At 41.0% G+C, this 16,207-nt stretch overlaps 1 pseudogene; it reads right to left on the bottom strand.

The window, feature by feature from the left end:
• The window catches only part of LOC127625846 (WD repeat-containing protein 18-like), a 118,630-nt pseudogene that overhangs the window by 40,331 nt on the left and 62,092 nt on the right, over positions 1–16,207 (bottom strand).

Here is a 16,207-nt window from a genome sequence, read left to right as displayed (position 1 = left end):
TCACATCATGGGCGAACAGGAGACTCACGCCCATATAGGAAGCAATTTGCACATTATACACACCACTGAAGGTGGGATGGCAAAGTCTGCTGATGGCCTTGTAATATTGTGCTACATTATGTTAGCTGTCATTCAGTCGTGCATTTTGTTGTAGCTAAAGGCTGTTCCACTCTAATGCGGTCTGAAATGGCTTTTAAGAAAAACACCTGGAAGCAGGTTGGCGAAGCAAACCGTGAAAAGGCAAATCAGCATAAATGCCCATCACAGGAAAGAGAGACTCTTTGAAGGATGTCTTAAAAAAACAAGTGAGAGAAAATGAACAGTGCGTCAAAAGTGTGAATGTTTTTATAGCATTTTTAACACAAGTCAAACGTTGGCCATATTTAAACTGACTTAAATTTGAATCCTGGCTGAACAGTTCTTTCAAACTGTGCTTACAGTCTAGATTTGAAGAATCAAGATAAATGTCCCAATTTCTGTTTGGTTTTCTGTTGACAAGAGAGTTGAATAATGCATCCACATCAGGAGGCATCTTAACTAGAACAAGTGGATTTTTGTTTTGAGAGAGGGGAAAAGAGAGTGTGTAAGAGAGAGATAGAAAAAATGAAAGAGAAGCACAGATATGCTTATCTGTGTGATTTCAGATTAGGTCCAATGCAAAGGTTGTTTTTGTTTCGCTAATGCAATCTGAAAAGTGAATAACAATGATTAACTCAGAGAGATAGAGAGAGAGAGAGAGAGAGAGAGAGAGAGAGTTGCAGCCTTATATACATTTCATTCTTATTTTACTTCACCTAACTAGAAAGTATATATTGGATCCAGCTTTTTTCTCTGTCGAAATACATTACAGTACAAACCCAGGGGCTTGTTCTTTAGCTAGTTTTCTTAACGCAATAACTGCTGGAAATCACTTCAATTAAGAGCAAAGTATTTTCAATGCTGCCAAAATGCAATTTATTAGAGTCTTCAATGCCCTGCAAGCACGTACATTAAGAGGAAAACAAGCACTGAAACACACATAGGCTCTATTCCAAAACCAGGCAAGCTGCCTATATAACAGGAGTGGGGAACATCAGGCCTCAGGGCCATTTAAGGCCCGCAAGACCATTTTACCCAGCCCGTGAGGCCATTTGATAAATAATTTGATAAGCAAAAAATGGCCTTGATTCAATTAACCCGAGAAAACAATTCCTCCACGAGGCGAGTAGGGACTGGACTCCCCGACCACCTGGAGCGATGGGGCCGCTGCCAGGGGCAGAGGAGAGACCTGCCATCCCCCAGAAACGCGGAGGGGTCGATGGAAGACCACCGTCCACGAGGGGAGGAGGGAAGTGTCTCCCCGAGTTGCGGAGAACGCAGAGGGACGTTCTTTCTGCCAGGGGTCGTGAGTCTGACTCCGGTCTGCCTGGGGAGAAGCGGCTGTCATCCGCCTGAGAGGGTGGAGTAGTGATCGAGGATCATGCGACGGTGTATCGGAGAACCGGCGAGTAGGGTTTTTTTTTTCATCTCTCTCTCTCCTCTCAGGGAAAGGGGGGGGGGGGTGTACGTCAGGCCGGGGGCTCCCCAGCCTGAGAGAACGAGGGAGGAATGTGGCAGGGCGGAGGGCGGGGCTGGGTCGTGATCATATACACCCGGTCCTTATCAGGCTAATTAAGCCTTGGAGAGGGATAAAGGCTGATGGCACACAGTGGTGCGAAGAGAGAGAGATAGTTTACGGACATGTCCGTCATGTGTGTGTTTGTCTTTTAAGTTGGTCATTAAAACTATTATTTATATTATCAAGCTGGTTCTCGCCTCCTTTCCATTGATCCCTTTACACAGACCTTTTAGTATTTTGGGTGTGTAAGCACGTAACGGAATGCGCACATTCAGAAATTGCAAGCAATTGTTTGGCCCGCGAATAATTTCGTAAATACTCAAATGGCCCTTAATGGAAAAAAGGTTCCCCACCCCTGTTATATAGGAAGCATTAAGGCATCATAAGTATGCTTCCGATGCAAAGACAGTTTTATAAGGTTCTTAGATTCCTTCTTTTGGCAAAATTTTTAAGACAGCATCACATATATCCTTTGCAGAGAAGACAATTTCATAGTGAAAAAAAAATAATCCAAAATGGTGATCAAAGCAAAAGAAATGTTGATTATAAATACTAAATTATTCAGTATCAAATGGCGATAATAACAAATGTTTTACGGGCTAATCAGCCGAGGAGAGGGATAAGTGCAGCGGAATGTGGCAGTTCGAGAGAGAGCGACACGCAGCTGCCGTGTGTGCATTTGCGTTGTGTGTCTTTTTGTTTCATTAAATATTATTTTGACCGTTCAGCCGGTTCCCGCCTCCTCCTTTCCCATTTTAACCTTGTTACAGTATGCTTATTAGAGTATAGAATAATTAGCTTAGCAATATGCTAAAGCCAAACTAACTGATGTTGATCCAACAGTGCCTACCTATACTTTTCAGTCATCTTGGTTCCTAAAGTATTTTTTACTTGTCCATATGGATTTCATAAACTCCTTCATAAAAGAGGTCTGTGGAACGCTCTCACTTCGAGAGAGGGAAAACACAGGAAACAGGGTTGTTATCACTCCCCAGGTAACAGGTTTTTTTTGATACTTTCAACACACTTTCTGTACAGTAATTGTAAGTCTCTCTTTGGAATACTGGGTTCCCTTGTCATTCTCTCTCTCCTCTCTGGAGGTTCTGTCGCTGCTTTTATGCCGCTCTCCCCGTGCTCACTGGAATTAGAGACAGGTGTTAGACATGATTTAGCTCAGGTGCAAGTGCTCTTACCGCTTCCTCTCCCACGAACGGCGTAGGCGGTGTGTGGTCTGAGGATCCGATCCATGAGGCGCTGAAACGTGGCCGGGGACCCAAACAAACCGAAAGTGTCACGAATTGGTGTAATCCAAACGGCGTAGAGAAGGCTGTTTTCTCACGGGAAATTGGTGTCAAGGGGAACTGCCAATAACCCTTCTTTAAATTCAAGGTCAAGTAAAAGTGAGCCGTACCCAACCGATCGAGCAACTCATCAACACGGGGCATTGGGTATGCGTCAAATTTAGACACCGCGTTGACTTTTCTATAATCCACACAGAATCAAACAGACCCATCGCTCTTGTGAACAAGAACAACCGGGCTGGATCAATCACTGTGGGATTCCTCTATTATGCCCATATCGAGCATAGCATCCAATTCCCCCCGAATATTGAGAATATTTTGATAAACACTGCGATTTGAACTGTGATTTATGATGAAAATTTGTGAAATGTTTTTCACATGTTCAACTGCCAAAAGGCTACTGGGTTTTTCACATTTGAGTCCTTTAAAAAGAACCAATTTGAGACCTTTTTTTCAATTTCAAGAATGCTCAAGATGGCGCCGAGTATGGCTGCTGCGTCGCGGGCTATGTCAAAACACTGCAGTTTATTGTTTGTTTTGTTTACAGTTTTGTGTTTTTTTGTCTTGGATGTTGTCTGCCTTATTGTGTACGACAGACAAACGCTTTTGGACATTGGTTCGGCAATTACACACAACAAAACCGGACTTCAAATTCCTCAACGCCGACCCGCTGTTTACAAACACGCCAGCGGAGCCCTTTGTCTGGGCTGCCCGGCTGCAGAAACGCAGAAGGAAAAGGGGAAAAAGAGCCGCCGTTCTCATCTCATCGTCGCACAAATCGACCCCCGCTACCCAGTAAATGGAAATGCGCTACCTACTTGCAAATGTTCAGTCTCTGGACAACAAACTCTGCGAGCTGACAGTGTGGATCTCTTTCCAACGAGAGATGAGGGACTGCTGCGTTATATGCCTTACAGAAACCTGGCTGGCTGCGGAGATTCCAGACTCGGCCATTGAACCTGCGGGGTTCTCCGTGCACCGAGCGGACAGAGCGAAAGACCTCTCAAGTAAAAGCAGAGGTGGTGGTGTATGTTTTATGATCAACAAATCATGGTGTGATCAGAGGAACGTACATTTTATCATATTATAGCTCTCCTGATCTGGAATATCTCATGCCACTGTGTCGACCATTCTGGAAACCGAGTGAATCCACAGCGGTCATCATCACAGCTGTGTACATCCCCCCACAAGCCGACACAGACCGGGTACTCAGGGAACTGTATGGGAGTATAAGTGAGCAGGAAACCGCGCACCCTGAGGCTGCGTTCATTGTTGCCTGGGACTTCAACAAAGCCAATTTTAAAACAATAGCGCCACAATACCACCAACACATCAGCTTCAACACACAAGGAGACCGGGTCTTGGACCACTGCTATTCTCCTTTTCGGGATGGCTACAAATCCCTCCCCCGCCAACCATTTGGCAAATTGGACCACTCTTCCGTTCTGCTTCTGCCCGCTTACAGGCAGAAACTGAAACGGGAAGCACCCACCCTCAGAGCGATCCAGTGCTGGTCGGACCATTCAGACTCTGCGCTACAAGACTGTTTTGATCACACGGACTGGGAGATGTTCCGGTCCGCCTCTGATGACGACATCGAGGTTTATGCTGATAGCGTAACGTGTTTCATCAGTAAGTGCGTAGAGGACGTTGTGCCAACCAAAACAATACGGATATACCCCAACCAGAAACCATGGGTTAACGGCGAGGTTCGTGCGGCACTCAGTGCACGGACCTCCGCTTTTAATTCCGGGAACGCGGAAGAGCGTAAACAAGCCAGTTATGCAATCCGTAACCCTATCAGAGCAGCCAAACGCCAGTACAGGCACAAAATTGAAGGACAGTTCAACACCACAGACTCTAGAAGCATGTGGCAGGGAATTAACATCATCACGGACTATAAACGGAATAAAAACTCCGCCATGAACACCGCTGCCTCTCTCCCGGATGAGCTTAATTCATTTTATGCTTGTTTTGAATCTATATTTCATATAGATTTATTACACTGACGTTCCTTCATTTTCATTTTGTTGGATGTTGGTAATATTAGTTCCGCTTTCACTTGTTGCCACTGGGAGTGTAACAAGGGCGACATGCTCTCTCATGAGGTATAGAAATTAAAGGATCATGGAGGATGAGCGCATGTTTCTGGACTCAACAGATGGTGCTGTTAATGCTGTGTGCTCAGCAATCATTTAATTAAGATGTTTGAATTATAACCATCTTGTATTCTGCATTATTATTATGATACCTTTACCTGGCATGCTGCTATTGCAGATGATAATAAAAACCACTTCACGCAGGGCGCAACGGTTTAGTGTAAATAAAATGCTTAGTGCATGTAAGCAAACAGAACCAAACTCTGAGCACTTCTGTTAATCTCTGCATGAGATGGAGTTGTGGAGCACAGAACCACTCTAAAAACACTGTAATAAAGCTCTAATTTAATATAGACTGTAGAGAGGGGCGCAAATAAACTTTGAAGCAAGCAGGCTATTTATCTATTTAATTAAATTGCAGCCCTTTACGTTTTAATAATTGCACGAAGTCATATCGCAATTTCGAATTGTATTAATTGTGTAGCCCAAGAATCAATTTTATGTTTATTGCAAAATATAAACTAGTTTGAGAGTGTAAAAAGACCAACTCGATTACGTCATTCACAGTGTGTCATTGAAATGTGCAGTCGTTGATAGACTGTTTTGGCACAGTTTGTTTGCCACATTCTGTGATAGGTGGATTTCCCCACTAGGATCATGGGAAGTGTAGTTCTTGAGCAGGAATTACTCATTAAATATAAAAAAATTACGCAGACTGATGGCTTCAGCAGAAGCATTTAACATCGATTAACAACGTCTGAGCTCACAGTAGGTCTTTCTTTTAAGATATTGTTAATAGTCAATTCCCATATGGAAAACATTCATGTTTTTTTCCTTGATTTTTTCTTCCAGGACTAGACTGATGCACTCTAATAATTTAAGAATAGATTCAACTTTGTGATTCACACCACGAGTGCTTTGTGTATGATAGTGCATGTTTGTGCTACCTATGAAAGTGTTCCACATCGGTCACTTATGAGGTTCCATTTGAGTTAGGATGCTGCTTTAGAATGTAGCTTACTAGGTTTTGGAACAGAGACATACACCCTCCCAAAATAAAATCTACAGCATCCTAAAATTTATTTTGTATGCTGTGTACATGGGAGAATGTATTTATTCTTTGATGTTGGCATTCAGGGCTTGCTAATTATCTCCCACTCTATCATGGCAATTGATTCAAGGGAAACTGGCTCCACTCCTGGAATTACACTAATGCTGCAGGCTACTCCAACACATGCTCATAAATTGTGTGCACTGCCATACCAGGTCACATAACATGGCGGTTTGGAGTGAGAGAGTGCCGTGAGGAGGTGAGTAACATCCACGCTCTGCCAGCTCACTGCAGAATCTCTAGGCACGATGACACTCCTGAGGAAATTGAGTGGAATGGATATAAAATTTGTGACCATAATTCTGTCAAACAATACAAGAGAACTTCCCAAAGGCTTTGAGCCTTCTCTTTTGCTTTGGACCCAACCTGATTTGAGTGGTACTTTTCAAACTGCATTTCCAGTCAGTCCTACAGTATAATGCTGTTGCTCTGTACAGGTTACACACACTATATGGACAAAATAATTTGAACACCCACACACCACACCCATGTGGCTTGTTGAACATTTAATTTCAAAACAATGGGCATTAATAGGGAGTTGGTCCTCTGTTTGCTTCTATAACAGCTTACACTCTTCAGAGAAGGCTTTCTACTAGATCTTAGAACAAGACTGTATGGATTTGCTCCCATTCAGACACAAGAGCATCAGTGAGGTCAGGCACTGATGTTGCTATGGGGTCAGACTAGGGTTAGCATTCCAATTCATCCAAAAGGTGTTCAGGGGGTTAGGTCTTGGCTTGTGAAGGCCAGACAAATTCTTCCACACCAGACTCGGTAAAACATTTTTTTGGGACCTCTATTTGTGCACATGGTCATTGTCATGGCAAAAAATGTTTGTCTACATAATGAGTATGGCTGAAATAATCAAACCTGTTTATTTGAAAGGGGTGTCCACATATTTTGGCCATTTAGTGCAATGGAAACAACATACAGGTAAATCATAAAATGTATATCTCCGTTTATTTATTTTCAACTTTATCAGAATGGCAGGTCCTTACATAATTCTTAGTTAATGTGCACTAAAGTTGATGCAATAATCTGGTCTTTTACAGACTATATTGTTCAAAATACATTTAAGATATGGCCATAACACCCAGCCAAGAATTATGAACTTGATTCCATTAGGGAGTGTATAATAAGATCCGAAATGTACACACCATCAGATAATCCAGCCCAGTCAGTGGGCTAGAGAGCAGGAGACGGGATTTGTGACATCTCCATTTAGTTTTTGGCAGTGTTCTCTAAACCCTGTCTGCTTTCAGACAACTCTTGTCTTTAGGTCAACTGGGATTAAGGATTAGATGAGGGGTAGTTAATTGCAAATGCTTTGCAATTAACACAGGGGTCAACAAACCTGACCTCTTCCACATGAGACAACCATTTCTATAGTTCTTAAGGGTTGCAACAACTGATCGATAAAATCCATAGTAATCAATATTGACATTCATTGTCAACTATTTGTATTATTGGTTAGTTGGGTCTGTGGCATGGAAAATTTATCCCAGTAAGGTCACTGTACACTAATAAAAATAACTATTAGCTGTTTTAATCAGGAGCATCTGCTTACAGTAATCGTGTGAAATAATTTTTCATATTCTGTTTACGTTTCATGTTTTTTGTGTTTGTAAATTATGTGTTGGTGTTATGTTGTGCAGTGTGTTTGAGCTGCTGACATCAATTACGTTACATAAATTGCTTTGAACTATAAGTCGCAAGAGCTTTATAAATGACAAAAATAATTTGATGATGACTAAATGCAGCCGATGACAGGCAAACATCACTTCAGTCTATTATGATGAACTTCAGAGGATGAACTGATGCCAACTCCAACCATAAGACATGGGATACTTCATATGCCATTGTCTGAACTTTGGACTTAAGATGGACCGCAACGTACCTCACCAAAATTACCAGCCAGGTTGAACTGCAATGCACCTCACTTATCACGGCCTGCATCACCTCGGGCAATTGATGGACTACACTCTTGAAATGGAATACATAGACTATCAATTGCCAACAAAAGACTTCATCAGCCAATTAACAAGGACAATTGCATCTATGTGAACTTCTGCAGTTAATACAGGATGGACTTCAAAGACATTAGTCATCCATTTTACAGTTCATACAAAATCTATGTTTAAACACTGTCACTTAACACTTACTTAGTTTATAAATATTAAACCATGACTTGCACTATACATAAGTAATATTGGCATTATATTCATGATGCTAGCCAGAGGGTAACTGGCCCCCACAGTGAGTCTGGTTTCTCCCATTAACCAACATCTTATGGAGGTTTGTGTTCCTTGCCATAGTCACCTTCGACTTGCTCACTGGGTTTCTAAATACAATTATTATTTAATTACTTATTTTTAAACACAATTCACAATCGTATTTTATCTAATTACACCATGATGACTCATCGACCATAGAAAACACATTTTAAAAAAACGACCCAGTTAAAACTAGGCTGGACCTAAAGTTAACTGAAAAACTGCCCCCTCAAAATGTTTGCAAATGACACTTCAGTTCTGCTGGCTTTGGCTGTTGCATTTGTTTGGGTTACTCTCTTTTCACTCTATCATTTGACAACCCAGCTGCTGGCTTTAATGAAGACAGATAAAAGCAGTGGAGGGGGATCAGATGCGTCTGGGGATGAGTAGTGAAACTGAGTTTAATTGGCTCCATGATCAAGATTTTTGAAGAAAGAGCCTGTTTCCCCACATCCAGCTACTGTGAGTACACAAGACCCACTTCACTCTGAGACTCATCTCCTTTTGAAGTTTCAGTAACCATACCCACACCCTGTTCTGGTCCCTAACAGACCCAGTACAGCAGGCTTTTGCCACAAACCATTAAAAAGAGAGGCATAATGGGGACGAATAGTAGAAATATCTATTCTGGCAGTAGGCAACAAAAGCAGCCCTTGCATAAGCAATACAACAAAAGCTGATATACTGTATTGTGCTATTGAGAGAAATCCTAGTCTGAGCATTCCTGGAGTAAAAGAAAACACTAAAGCCACATCCAGACTAATACTTTTTGTATTAAAACTCTAAGTTTTTGCCTTCCGTAAACACTAAGATGGCATTTTGACAATGAAAACAGAGCTTTAAATAAATGCTCTCCCAATTTGATACATTTGAAAATGGCATCTTCAAGTTGTAGTGTGAACAGTAAAACTGAGATCTCTGAAAACAAGGAAGCATTTCGAAAATGAAAACGCTGTTTTCAAATGTATCTGGATTAATGTGGACATAGCCTGAAACTTTTGCTGCCTGTTCCGCACTGCTCATATTCTCTGGTCTAAAATACAAACACAAACAAGTAGAGTGATACAAACAATGAAATGCCCCAGTGATCTATTCAAAATATCGAAATAACTATTTAGATACTATTCATGTAGATAATAAATATTTAATGACTAAACCCTGAAACCGACATTTTTCAGTGCGTTCACAGCCGCTTCAATGAAAAAAAGTCAAGCAAACCAAACAAGAGAGATTTATACAGATCCTGCTCTACCGCGTTTGTCACAGTTTCAATCGCAATCCAATTTTGCTATCTTGAGGCAGCATGTAGTATTGAATCTGCAGACTTCATTGTGTTGCCGGTTGCGTGGAACCTCTCCCATTCATTATTGTTTTGCATGTGCATTTGTTATGCTTAATGTGTTTATGCTTAATGTTGTAAGAATGTTATTGTACTGGTACATTGTCCTTTGTAAATATGACAATAAATGCTTTGACTTTGACTTGAATGTTTCATTTGTGTTTAATTTCTGTAAAGTGTCCTTGAGCTCTGAAAAGATGCTATACAAAATAAAATTGTTGTTGCTGTTATTATTATTAATAGTTAAATATGTTTTGCAGTGTGTTTTATACTGTGAAGTTGTTGGCGATACCCTAGATCACCAAAAGATTGTTTCTGTTTCTCAGAAAAAGCTGTTATACACAATATTTTCAGAATCTGGTAGTTGAGCTGACACACAGCGCATAAATTAATAACTTTTAAAATTAGCGCTATCGATTTAACGCGTTAATAACGTGCGATTCATTTTATAAAAAATAACACGTTAAAAAAATTAACTCAATTAATCACAATGCCTGTTTGCACATGACGTCACTGCATTGCTCTGGCGCGATTTGCAGATGGAGGGCAGGAAGTGATTTTCTACATAGGATTATTAGCATACAAGCAATATCACAAGCTCAAAATGCCTATGTTTTGCATAGTTTACGGTTGCTCATTTCGAACAAACCGAGAAACCACAAGGAGGTTTTTATCGTGTACCAAATGTTGTTGTTCATAAGGGGAAAAATGCAAGAAATTGACTGAAAAACACTGGACAACCTGCGTCTGCAGTTTAGAGGAGCCGAGTCGGATAATGCTCATGTGTGCAGTGAGCACTTGTTTATGTAATGTTAGCTGTTTCCGTACTTTGCAAAGTTAAAGAAATAGTTTTTTCTTTTCTTTGTTTGTTTGAGTTTGTACCCCTGTAACTGAACAAAAATATGTAACGATAGCAAAGCGAATTACAAAGCCTTTACAGGTGAATGCAATTGCAATGAGCTGCAATGACTTCTCCGTCTTGTTTCGCGATTATCCATGTCTTTAGTGGTGTTTCGGCGGACCTTTGAGAGTGGTTAACTTAATAATGTAAACAACCGCAACGCTAACATCGAGAGGCGCCACGGTGTTTAATGTTTGCTGCTAGGTTAATCCACAGGAAAAAAAAGTTGTATGTCTCCATACTTTTGTATGCTTTAATTTGTGTTCTGGAGTAGAAGGATGTCTGGAGGACAAGGTAGTTGCTTATATCTACTGCCTCAATGGCAGGCAAGTATTCAGTTGAAAAATCGCTCCTTTTCAAAACATAAGGATCAAGTCCAACATATGTTGTGATTTTCTGTTTATTCCTTTCTCTCGTAATATCGTCTAAACTAGTAAAGTATGGACTTTCCTCCATCTCATCCATTGTGCTTTTCACTTCCTGCCCTCCATCTGAATTTTGAGCGTCATAAGAATCATGTGACTGCAAACAAGCTAAGTATTAAACTATATTTAACTTGACACAGTGACCTAAACATTTTATGTTTATGACGCAACACACCCGAGACGCTACACAAGCATGTCTGACGTAGGTGTACATTGACGGGTCCTTAAACAAGCCCTCATGATAAATCTCCAACTGATTGACAAATTCACTTGTGTAATGGATTGCTGTGAACTGTATGCCAATGATTGACTTATGATCAATAATATGGTAGTAAACAATACATTGTATTCTAAAGCTGCTTTTTGTATTGTCTTATCAATGATTAACTCTTCTGCCACAAGAATTCATTTTAATTATCTGAAAATGTTTTCACTTTATATATATATATATACATTTGTTTTAATATTTAAGCATAACTGTATAATTATTTCATCATTATATATATAGAATTATGGTTATATGAGGGGCTTTCTCAGCAAATATTTGTATATGCGTTTTATCGCGATTAATCAATTCGATTACAATGTTTAATCGATTGACAGCCCTAGTTAAAACCTTTATACCACTCAGCAGTGTGTAATTACAGCAGGTACAGTTGAAGACAGAAGTTTACATACACCTTAGCCAAATACATTTAATGTTTTTCACACAGTTTTTCACAATTCATGACATTTCATCGTAGAAAACATTCCCTGTCTTAGGTCAGTTAGGATAACTAATTTAATTTATTATAAGATTGTGAAATAATAGTAGAGAGAATTATTTAAGCTTTTATTTCTTTCATCACATTCCCAGTAGGTCAGAATGTACATATACTTCATGGGAATCATGAGTTCATGACAGTTGACAAGAGAAACACGGGGCAGACAACAGGGGATCGTAACACATGCACAAAGTAGATGTCCTAAACGACATGCCAAAAGTATAGTTTTCTAATATGAAATCTGTGGAGTGGTTAAAAAATTAGTTTTAATGACTTCAGCCTAAGCGTATGTAAACTTCTGACTTCAGCAGTACTTGATCAAAGGTCCTCAAAGTCAACAGGGTAATTTAGCCTGCATTAATCAGTGATACATGAACAAAACTCTGCTTCAACCCCACACCCTCACGTTCTCACTCTCTTCCTCCCTTTTTCTCAAAGTAGCAACACTAAATTGATTGGACAGATAATGAACTACAGGCTAAGGGTTATCACAATAATTAGGTGCTAATATCTTAAATTCAAGAGCCCTCAATGGCCTTTAGAAATGCTCTAGACCATTTAAACTGCTCAAAGGGATCTGACAGCTATTGTTATTTAGCCCTCATTGATCTGCAGGGCAAAAATGGCAAGGATGAAAACCAATTCATCAGCCAAATTTTTCATGTAGTAACACCGCTTGCCCTTTGCCTCTGCATTTGACAAATTACCGCAGAGTTTTTTAGCCATAGATTTTTTCCTCCTCAACCAACCGATATATCAAATAAAGGAAAAGTGTAGCACATTAAGTAATTGTATTTAAAGACAGCTCAATAGCGAAACTGGAAATAACACAATGTGTTCAGTACTTGTGACAGTACAATTTAATCTGGCAAAGTGAGATACATTTCTGTGTCTGAGACTGGATCTGAGTCTGCCGGAATGAAATTAATCGAAAAATTATTTCATTCTCCTGTTAGTAACCTAGGATGACCAAAGCTCAGCTGTATGTGAAAAGAGCTAATTAGTGATATCACCTCATGGGATAAAAATGAGAGAGAATTCAGTAGTCCATCAAAGTTGTCAAGGTCTGTATACAGGCTCATTCAAAGCTTGAAGGATTTTAGGAATACTGAAGGTATGTTATGGATACAGAATCAGGAATACAGATTAATTGAGTTAAATTTAGAAAGTTAAAGTTATACAAAAATTGCTTCTAGTTTACACACAGTGGTCCCAAAAAGGATTTGGACAATTAAACCACACTTAGAAATGTTTAAAACGGTCATGGCATGCATAATTTTATTATTTTAATATGCTCCTTGAGATTCTCTTATAATATTAGTAAAGTTTTTTTGCAAAAAAAAAAAAACACTGTAAAATCTTTAATATTTGTAAAACATGATAATTTTACACCTTTATTCTGACTCTCTGTGAGAAATGATCTGTTTTGTGCTGCTTCTACTTTAAGACTTGACAGTAAACATCCACTGTTATGATCTCTGCTCTTGACTGACATGCAAGTGCTGAGCAGTGCCGTCTCCCTGCTCACTGCTACAGGGCGGGCTACAGAAGTGATCAAAGGTAAAGTAGGCATTGATGCGTTGTTGTGGAGGTGGTCAAATGCAAATATCTACCACAGTCTACTAAATTGTTTAAGAAGTTTGGTTTCAACAAATGCTCTTTTTGCAGCGAGGAGGAAGTTTTGAGTTCTGAAACTTGCAGAATGTTTTTTTATAGTACAATGACCTTTAAAATATATCAAAAGACCAAGGAAAGTTTGATTCCTCATGCCATGCCTCCTTTAAATGTGACTGCATGATTCCTCATACCATGCCTCCTTTAAATGTGACTGCATTAGATAACATAATATCAAACCGTCTAAATTGGCGTCTACAAAAAATTACTTTTTCCCCAAGGTCATAATCAATGAAGTCAGTTATTCTCAGGGAAGATACCACAATTTGTGTCAGGCACGAAGTGGGGCACCTTTCATATATCAGTAAGTCCATAGATATTATATAGAGACTAGATGCCCTCTTGGCCACGTGCACTGAGAAATACGGCCGCCATCTTAAACCGGTCGTACTCCTAGTTTCGTTGCGCGGCAGCAGTTAAGATGCCAGAGCACTGTGGAGCATTTTCCTGTTCTAATCGGCGGACCATCGCAAATAGGGCCCGGGGGATTACTTTTCACAAGTAAGTTTTAACATTACCGTACTATTGGTTGTATTTTGTGAATAGAATATTACAAGATAATTGAGAAGGAGCAAGGATCTTTGATATTAATGTACTGAAATCGTAGCCAGCTAACGTTAGCTAGGTGTGTGTGTGAGAGAGTGAGAGTGTGTGTGTGTGTGAGAGAGAGAGAGAGTGTGTGTGTGTGTGAGAGAGTGAGAGTGTGTGTGTGAGAGAGAAAGAGCTACATGAATGACCTTTGCAGCAAAAAAACTCTGCGTGAAAATCAGTTCGGTATTCAGTGAGGTATGATTAATTAAATGTGCTGACAGTTCATTGCACCTGCCATACAGATTACACTGAGTGGAGCGGGTGACCGGTCTAAGATGGCGGTGCCGCAGCTCGTTCGCGCCAGTAGGCAGAAGCGGTCGATAGGGCGTCTATCTATATGATGTCTATGAGTAAGTCCACACAGGGGCCCTATGGGAGTAACCAAAGGTGTAGTTCATCACATTACCAATCAGAATCAGCTTTATTGCTAAGTGTGCTTACACATACAAGGAATTTGTATAGGTGACAGGAGCTTCCAGTGCAAAACAATACAAAACAGCAACAAGACTGAAACAAGTTAAAAGGGAAAGGAGGAGGTGAGAACCGGCTTGACAATATAAATAATCTTTTAATAAATCAAAAAGACACATAAACACATGCAGGGCAGCTGCCTGTAACTCATTCTCTGCCGAACTGAAGTCTCCGGTCACTTTTATCGCCTATGACTCAGCCCTGCCTTCCTCCCTGCCACACTTCTCCCACCTGCCAGTAGGTCATCCTCTTCGGACCTGGGAGGGTAGCAAGGGGGTTGGGGGACAACAACAACAAAAAAACGAGAGGGAAAGGCCAACACAGAGCGATGGCGGTAGAGAGATAGGAGAGAGAGAGAAAAACAAATGTACTTGCAAGTTGACCGATATGGCATAGCCTGGTCCTCGGCCACTCCTCCGCCCTCTAGTGGACAAAAGCCACACCTCCCCGGGGGGATCGGAGGCAGTCCTCAGCCCCTGGACGGAACGCCCCACCACATTTTGGTGGATGGTAGGGGTCTCCCCCGCCTCTGGCAGTGATTCTCCCGCTCCAGGCGGTCGGCTAGGAGCCCCTCCCTCAAGGTCGGAGGCCGTTCCTCCGCTCTCAGGTGGCCGGGCTCCTCCGTCCCCCACGAATGGCAACGGCTGCTCCATTAGGATGGAGGGTAGTGACTAGGACTCTACTACTGCGCATCCCTCCTCCTTCCCGAGTTTCGGCATAAAAAAGTGGTGGCATAAAAAGCATCCAAATACTTTTTTGGGCCACTGTAGGTAGTTCTTCTCACCAATAGCCACAGGACCATTATGTTGTTTGGTGTTCCTTGGCGTGTGAACTCCTATCAAATCCGAGCGCTGCTGACAGAATGCGTTCACAGACCAGAACCACAACAGAGCTTGCAGTGTTAAGATCACTGCAGAATCTCATCACTCGTGCTCTACTGCCGGTTAGTCACAGACAAAATGTGAGAGAACAGACACCTAAACTGGAAAAGACGCAGGTGTGTCCATGCAATGGCAGGTGTGTCAGTAAGCCTGGCTCAGTTCTGATGAATGCTAAGATGGCAGAGGTGTGACTCTACGTTGGAGTAGATTTAGCTTGCAGACAAGAGAAACAAGCAGAGGGAAAGAGAGAGAGTGTGCTTGATGCTCACCTTTGTGGTTGATGCAGCGTATACACTGCTTGCTTTGAATGTCCCACATCCTGACACTCTCATCATTGGAGCCAGACAGCAGAAGGGTGCCGTCCATAGAAACAGAAAGACACGTCACCAGATTTCTGTCCAAAGGGAGACAGATTGTTATAAATGAGGCATGCTGAGGTGCAGATTTAAACTGGCTGTAAGAGGAGAACCACATTACCACTAGGGATTTACATGAGTAGCCGAATACTCAAGTATTCATTCTGCAATAATTATTCGAATAGTAAAAATAGTATTTTTAATAAAGTTTTGCTTTGCTGGCCATATATACAGTGAGATGCATGTTAAATCCTGAACACACAAAATAAAACCGGCAGTTATAACAGAATGCAATGGGTGGCGCTGTTGAGTGTGGACACAAGTTGATCACATTTGATGAGCAAACCGTTCTGTCAGTACGTTTAGATGGATACCAAAAAAGCAAGTTATTGTGAGAAAGCTGGGTTCCTGTTTAATATGAGAT

This window comes from Xyrauchen texanus, chromosome 32 (assembly GCF_025860055.1).
Source record: "Xyrauchen texanus isolate HMW12.3.18 chromosome 32, RBS_HiC_50CHRs, whole genome shotgun sequence".
NCBI classification, from domain to species: domain Eukaryota; kingdom Metazoa; phylum Chordata; class Actinopteri; order Cypriniformes; family Catostomidae; genus Xyrauchen; species Xyrauchen texanus.
The sequence above is the reverse complement of the archived record's forward strand: the minus strand, read 5'-3'. Positions and strand labels throughout refer to the sequence as shown.